A 6,857-nucleotide genomic window follows, 5' to 3' on the forward strand; every position below is an offset into this window, starting at 1 on the left:
TTTGAAATTTTGAGTTCCAGAGTCTTTCCTTCTTTCCTCCTAACCCTCCCCCATGAGGAAGACAAGCAATTCAACATAGGTTGTACATGTGTAGTTATACAAAACATTTCCATACTGTGAAAGACTAACTATATTTCGCTTCATCCCATCCTGCCTCCCACTTATTCTATTTTCTCCTTTGACTGTGTCCCTTTTCAATAGTTTGTTTCTAACTACCATCTCCCCCAATCTGCTTCCCTTCTATCATCCCCCCTCTTATCCCCTTCCCCACCACCCCCGCTTTCCTGTAGGGTAAGATACCAAATTGAAAGAGTATGTTATACCCTCCTTAAGCTGAATTCAATGAGAGTAAGGTTGACCCACTGCCTTTCACCTTCCTGCTCTTCCTCTCCATTGTAACAGTGTTTTCTTGCCTCTTTTATATGAGATAATTTACCCTAATCTATCTCTCCCTTTCTGCTTCTCCTAATTTATCCATTCACCTCTTAAATTTACTTTTTAGGTAACATCCCTTCATATTCAACTCATCCTGTGCCCTCTATCTATGTATATATGTACACACATATGCACACACTCACATATATGTATTTATATGCACATAAACCCTCCTATACATGCATATATATATGTATGTATACATATATATTCCCTTCAACTATCCTCGTATTGAGAAAAGCGTCATGAGTTACAATTATCGTTTTTCTATGTAGGAAAACTTTCATATAGTTCAACTTTAATAAGTTCCTTATGATTTCTTTTTCCTGTTTACCTTCTCATGCTTCTCTTGCTTCTTGTATTTGAGAGTCAAATTTTCTGTTCAGCTCTGGTTTTTTATCAAGAATGCTTGAAAATCCTCTATTTCACTGAATGACCATATTTTCTCCTGAAGCATTACACTCAATTTTGCAGGGTAGGTTTTTTAAAATGCTTTATTAACTTCTGATTTACGTCATTCGTTTCTGCCAGATTTTGAGTTACAAATTTTCTCCCCGTTTTCCCCTACCCACCACCCCAAAATAGCAGTCCCACAGGATATCCCCTCCTCCAATCTGCTCTCTCCCATATTTTCTCCCATGCCCTTTTTGACTTTTCCAGTGGATCTCTATGCCTCAGTGCCTGTATATCTCATTTCCCAATTACATGTAAGATGGTATTAATAACACCATGTTTCCCCGATAATAAGACCTATCCCGAAAATAAGCCCTCCCCTTACTGTGTAAGATTCCTCTAAAATAAGCCCTTCCCCGAAAATAAGCCCTATTGAGATTGCTACTGTAGTGAAGGTGATCCCCTGCGCTACATGCTACATTACGGTACCCTCTGTATGCACCGTCCCCCACCCCGGGTGAAACGCACGCCGCCCTCCGAGCTGCATCCAATCAGAGCTGCAGCAGTGAGCGCATCATCCTGTTCTTCCCCAGTGATTTGCTTGCTGGTGCCATTGAGAGCAGTGCTGCGGAGGAGAGCTGAGGCAGGACAACATAAAAACCCGGTATGTAAGCGGGAGTGAGGGGGCATGATGGAGGATAAAAAGGGCATGATTCAGGAAAAAAGAAGAACTCAGGGGGCATTATGGAGTGAAAAGAAGGACTAATGGTCATAATTTTATTATTCTGTCTGTTTTGACCCCCAGACATGAGTACAAAAAGGAAGAGCTATACTGTTGAGTATAAGAAAGCAATTGTAGAGGAGTCACATTGCAAGAATCTTGCAGTTTTCTGTAAAGAAGAACTTTTGGATCTTTGAATATTCAGAAAATGGAGAGCAGATTATAATAACCTCAATCAACAGGTAGATGAGGGAAAAGGGAAAAAGTGCAGGTCTGGATCAGGTCGGCAGCCCTTATATCCTGACTTGGAGATCCTCATTGGTGAATGGATTGCTGACAGAAGAGCAAAGGCCTTAGTTGTGCGCAGGGCTGATATTCAAGCATTTGCCCTTTCAATGGCACCAGAGTTTGAAATGGTCTCAGAAGGATTCAAAGCATCACAACACTGGTTGGACAGTTTCCTTCAACAGTACAGGTATGAACTGTCCTTAAGAAGATCAACAACACTGTTTAAGCTGGAAGATGCTGAAGTTATTAAACGTGCACTTGCACTCAAGTCCTTTATTGATAGGATCGACATTTCCAAGTGCCAAACCTGCAATATGATTGCTATGGATGAAACTGCAGTGTTTATGGGACAAGGATCTCAAACAACAATTCACCACAGGGGTGCAACGTCAATCTACATTCCCACCACTGGCTATGAAAGTGCACGGGTCACCTGTGTTTTGGCAATTCATTCGGATGGAAAGAAAGCCACACCTCTAATCATCAGTAAGGGCAAGAAAGATAAGATTGAACGTGTATCTGGCATTTACGTTCTTGAAACCAAAAAAGCCTGGTGTACACAAGCCGTTATAAGAAAGTGGGTTGATTTAATGCTGCCACTTCTTATGCGAGGTAACCAAAGAGGTCTGATAGTCTGGGATTCAGCCAGCACTCACCGCACTAAAGAAATGAAGAACTTCCTTGCAGAGAGAAGAATAGATCAAGTAATGATTCCTGCAGGAATGACTGCCTATCTCCAGACCCTTGATATTGCAATAAACAAGCCATTCAAGGACCATTTGCGCATGGAAGTCAATGACTACATTGAAAATAGAATGGAAAGAAATCAGCGTGGAAACTTTGTGAAGCCCTGTCTGCAAGAAGTCATGACTTGGGTGAAGAAGTCATGGGATAAAATTACTGACAGCTGTGTCGCCAAGGCACTACGAGCAGGTTACCTGGACAAGACATATTCATTTAAAGAGAGCTATATTGCTGGACATGACAGATTGGGACCACTTCTTCTGAAGGAAATGGAGGCGCAAGACATCCAGGACGGAATTCAGGGTATGGACACTTATGACGATGTTATTGAAGAAGATGACATGATCATTATGAACAAAGGTACATTTTTTGGTTCACATTTACCTGTTTATTAAAATTGCTGTCAATGTTCATTAAAATAAGCCCTCCCCTGAAAATAAGCCCTCTGGTGTTTTTCTGTCCAAAAAAATAATAAGACAGTGTCTTATTATTGGGGAAACACGGTGTACATATATATACATATACATATACACATACACATATATTTGAATATTTGATTTTAAAACTTTCAATTCCAGATTCTTTCCCTTCCTCCCTTACTGGGAAGATAAGCAGTTCAGTATAGGTTGTACATGTGTGGCTAATGCAAAATAATAACATAGTAGATAGATTGTAAAAGACTGACTATATTTCCCTCCCTCCTATCCCACCTCCCACTTGTTCTATTCTGTACTTTGATCACATCCTTTTCAAAAGTAGGTGCTTCCAACTTCCCTCCCCCCCAGCCTACCCCCCCTTCCATCATCCCGTTCCCCCCCTATTCTCTTGGAGGATGAGATACCATATTTAGTGTGTACTTCACTCCCTCCTCAAGCCAGTTTCAATGGGAATAAGGTTGACCCATTCCCGTTTGCCTTCCTATTCTTCCCCTCCATTGTAACCATTTTCCCTTGCCTCTTCTGTATGAGATAGTTTACCCCAATCTGCCTCTCCCCATCTCCTCTCATTATATTCCTCTCACCTCTTAATTTCACCATTTAAGTATCATCCCTTTCTACTAAATTGGTCCTGTGCCCTCTATCTATGTATACCTGTAAACATATATACACATATCCACATATGTATTCATATGCTCATATATAGACACACACACACACATATATATCCTTATGATTTCTTTTCCTTGTTTACCTTCTCATGCTTCTTGTATCTGAGTGTCAAATTTTCTATTCAACTCTGGTTTTTTCAGCAAGAATGCGTGAAAGTCCTCTATTCCACTGAATTACCATATTTTCCCTTGAAACATGATGCTCAGTTTTGCTGGGTGGGTGACTCTTGGTTTTAATTCCAGCTCCTTTGCCCTCCGGAATATCATATTCCAAGCCCTTTGATCTCTCAGTGTAGAAGCTGCCAGATCCTGGGTTATCCTGATTGTGTTTCCACAACATTCAAATTGTTTCTTCCTGGCTACTTATAATATTCTCTCCTTAAACTGGGAATTCCAGAACCTGGCTGTAATATTCCTAGGAGTTTTCTTTTTGGGATCTTTTTCAGGAGGTGATTGGTGGATTCTTTCAACCTCTATTTTGCCCTCTGGCACTAAAACATCAGGGCAGTTTTCTTTGAGAACTTCCTGGAGGATGATTTCTAGGTTCTTACTTTGGTCATGGCTTTCAGATAGTCCAATAATTTTTAAATTATTTCTCCTAGATCTATTTTCCAGGTCAGTGGTTTTTCCCATGAGATATTACACATTTCCTTCCATTCTTTCATTTGTTTGAATCTTTTTAACAGCATCTTGTTTTCTCATAACGTCATTAGCTTCCATTTGCTCCAGTCTAATTCTGAAGCCATGATTCTCCTCAGTGAGCTTTTGAAATTCCTTTTCCATCTGGTCAATTCAGCTTTTTAAGGTATATTTCTCCTCATTGGCTTTTTGGGCCTCTTTTGCCATTTGAATTAGTCTACTTTTTAAGGTGTTATTTTCTTCTGTATTTTTTTGGTTCTCCTTTAGCTGTGTGTTGACTATCTTTTCATGATTTTCTCTCATCATTCTCATTTATCTTCCCAGTTTGTCCTCCACTTCTCTTTCTTGATTTTCAAAATCCTTCTTGAGCTCCTCCATGGCCTGTGACCAATTCATATTTTTCTTAGAAGCTTTTGACGCAGGAGTTCTGACTGTGTTGTACTCCTCCAGTTCCATGTTTTGATCCTTTTTGTCTCCAAAAAAAGATTGTATGGTCTGATTGCACTTCTTTTGCTTGCTCATATTACCAGCCAATTATTTGACTGTTGAGCTCTTTGCCATGGTAGAACTCTGCTTCTAGGATGGAGAGAGCTTTGTCTCAAATTGCTGGGTTTTTTGTAGCTGCTGGAGCTATTAATTGTGTGCCCCTCTGCAGCCAGCCCCCACAAACTCTGGCACACTGGCCACACATCACAGGACCACCACCTAAGACTGCAATCCAGATTGAAGCAGGTTAAAGCAAGAGCTATTACCCTTTGACTTGTCCCCCTACAATCTAAGGGCCAGGAGCTCTGGGAGCAGCCACACAACGGCAGCTGCAACTGTGTGCCTCTGCCAATTCTCTCCCCAGGGGCAGGGTCCAGATTGCGCTCTTCCATCCCTGTGTTTCCAACAGAGTTACCAACTGACCTTTTAATTTGTCTTTGGCATTTATGGGTAGAGAAGTCTGGAAACCACCACAGCTGCTTGTGATTCTCTCTCCTGATGTCTGCTCTGGCCAGTGTGGGCCACCCTGGGGCCAGGACCACGGCTCACAGCGGACTAGGCTAAGCTCCCAGCACGCTGTGATAGAAATTTCCTGTTGGCCTCCCAGGCTGCCTTCAGCAAGAGATTTGTTTCTCTCTGGCTCTTTGTGGGTTCTGTAACTTTAACATTTGTTTAGAGTCATTTTTTACAGGTATTGGAAGTGGTTGGAGTTGGAGCTGTTGCCAAGTTTTGCTTTTACTCTGCTGTCTTGGCTGCCCCCAGTAGTGTATTTTTCAGGGATGTACACTTTGACAATGAGGTTGATTCTCTCTAGTGCTTTTATTTATTTATTTTAAAATATATAATTAATTAATTCATTTTTTTGTTTTGAACAGTCACTTCCATAAGATTTTGAGTTTTGAATTTTCTCCCCCACTCTCTCCTCTCCTCTCCCCAAGATGGCATACAATCTGATATAGGATCTACTTATACATTCATAACTAATTGAAGAAACCATGAGAAAGAAGAAACAAATGCTTTTCTCTCTCCTTTCTCCCTTTCCCTTCTCAGTAGAGTCTTATTTTCCACCGCCGCCTCCCTCAGTCTGCCTTCTCTTCTGTCAGCCCCCTTCCTTTTCTTTTCCCTTTCTCCTACTACTTCTTCCCTCCCTTCTATCCACCCCCATCCCTTTTCTTTCCCCTTTCACTTCCTACTTCTTATAGGATAGGTTAGATTTTTATACCTAACTGATTATGTTACTCCTTCTTTGAGCCAAAGCTGATGAGAGTAAGGTTAAAATAATGGTCATTCCCCTCCCTTCTTTCCCTCTACTGTAATAATTTTTGTGCCTTTTCATGTGATGTAATTTACCCTTGTCTGCCTCTCTTTTCCTCTTCTTTTTTCATTTTTTGCCTTTTCATCACTTAATTAGATTTTTTTATCATCACATCAAAGTCAAGTTATACTCACACCCTTGAGTTTGTGGGGATGTAAACAATTAACCCTCATTAATAACATGTTGATGGATTTTTTTTCCTGTTTACTTTTCTAGGCCTCTCTTGAATTCGGCTATGATATTCCTCAGAGTTTTCATTTTAGGATTTCTTTCATATGGTTATTGGCTGTTTCTTTCAATTTCTGTTTTATCCTCTGGTTCTAGGATGCCAGGGCAGTTTTCCTTGATAATTTCTTGAAATATGTTATCTAGACTCTTGTGTTTTGCTTCTGGCTTTAGGGTAGTCCAATAATTCTTAAATGATCTCTCCTGGATTTATTTTCCAGGTCAGTTGTTTTTCCAATAAGAAATTTAATATTTTTGGGGCGGGTAGGTGGGACAGTGAATAGAGCCCTAGCTTTGGAGTTAGTAGGATCTGAGTTCAAATCTGACCTCAGACACAACACAAAACTGACCATGTGACCTTGGGCAAGTCACCTAAACTCCAATTTCCTCTCCAAAAAGCAAAAAAATATATATAGAAATTTAATATTTTCTTCTATTTAATATTTTTTCAGTCTTTTGTTTTTTATTATTTCTTGATGTTTTCATGAAGTCATTACCTTGCA

The sequence above is a fragment of the Petaurus breviceps genome, unplaced genomic scaffold (genome assembly GCF_028583685.1).
Source record: "Petaurus breviceps papuanus isolate PSGF00001 unplaced genomic scaffold, PetGlider_PUasm1.0 221, whole genome shotgun sequence".
In the NCBI taxonomy this organism is placed as follows: domain Eukaryota; kingdom Metazoa; phylum Chordata; class Mammalia; order Diprotodontia; family Petauridae; genus Petaurus; species Petaurus breviceps.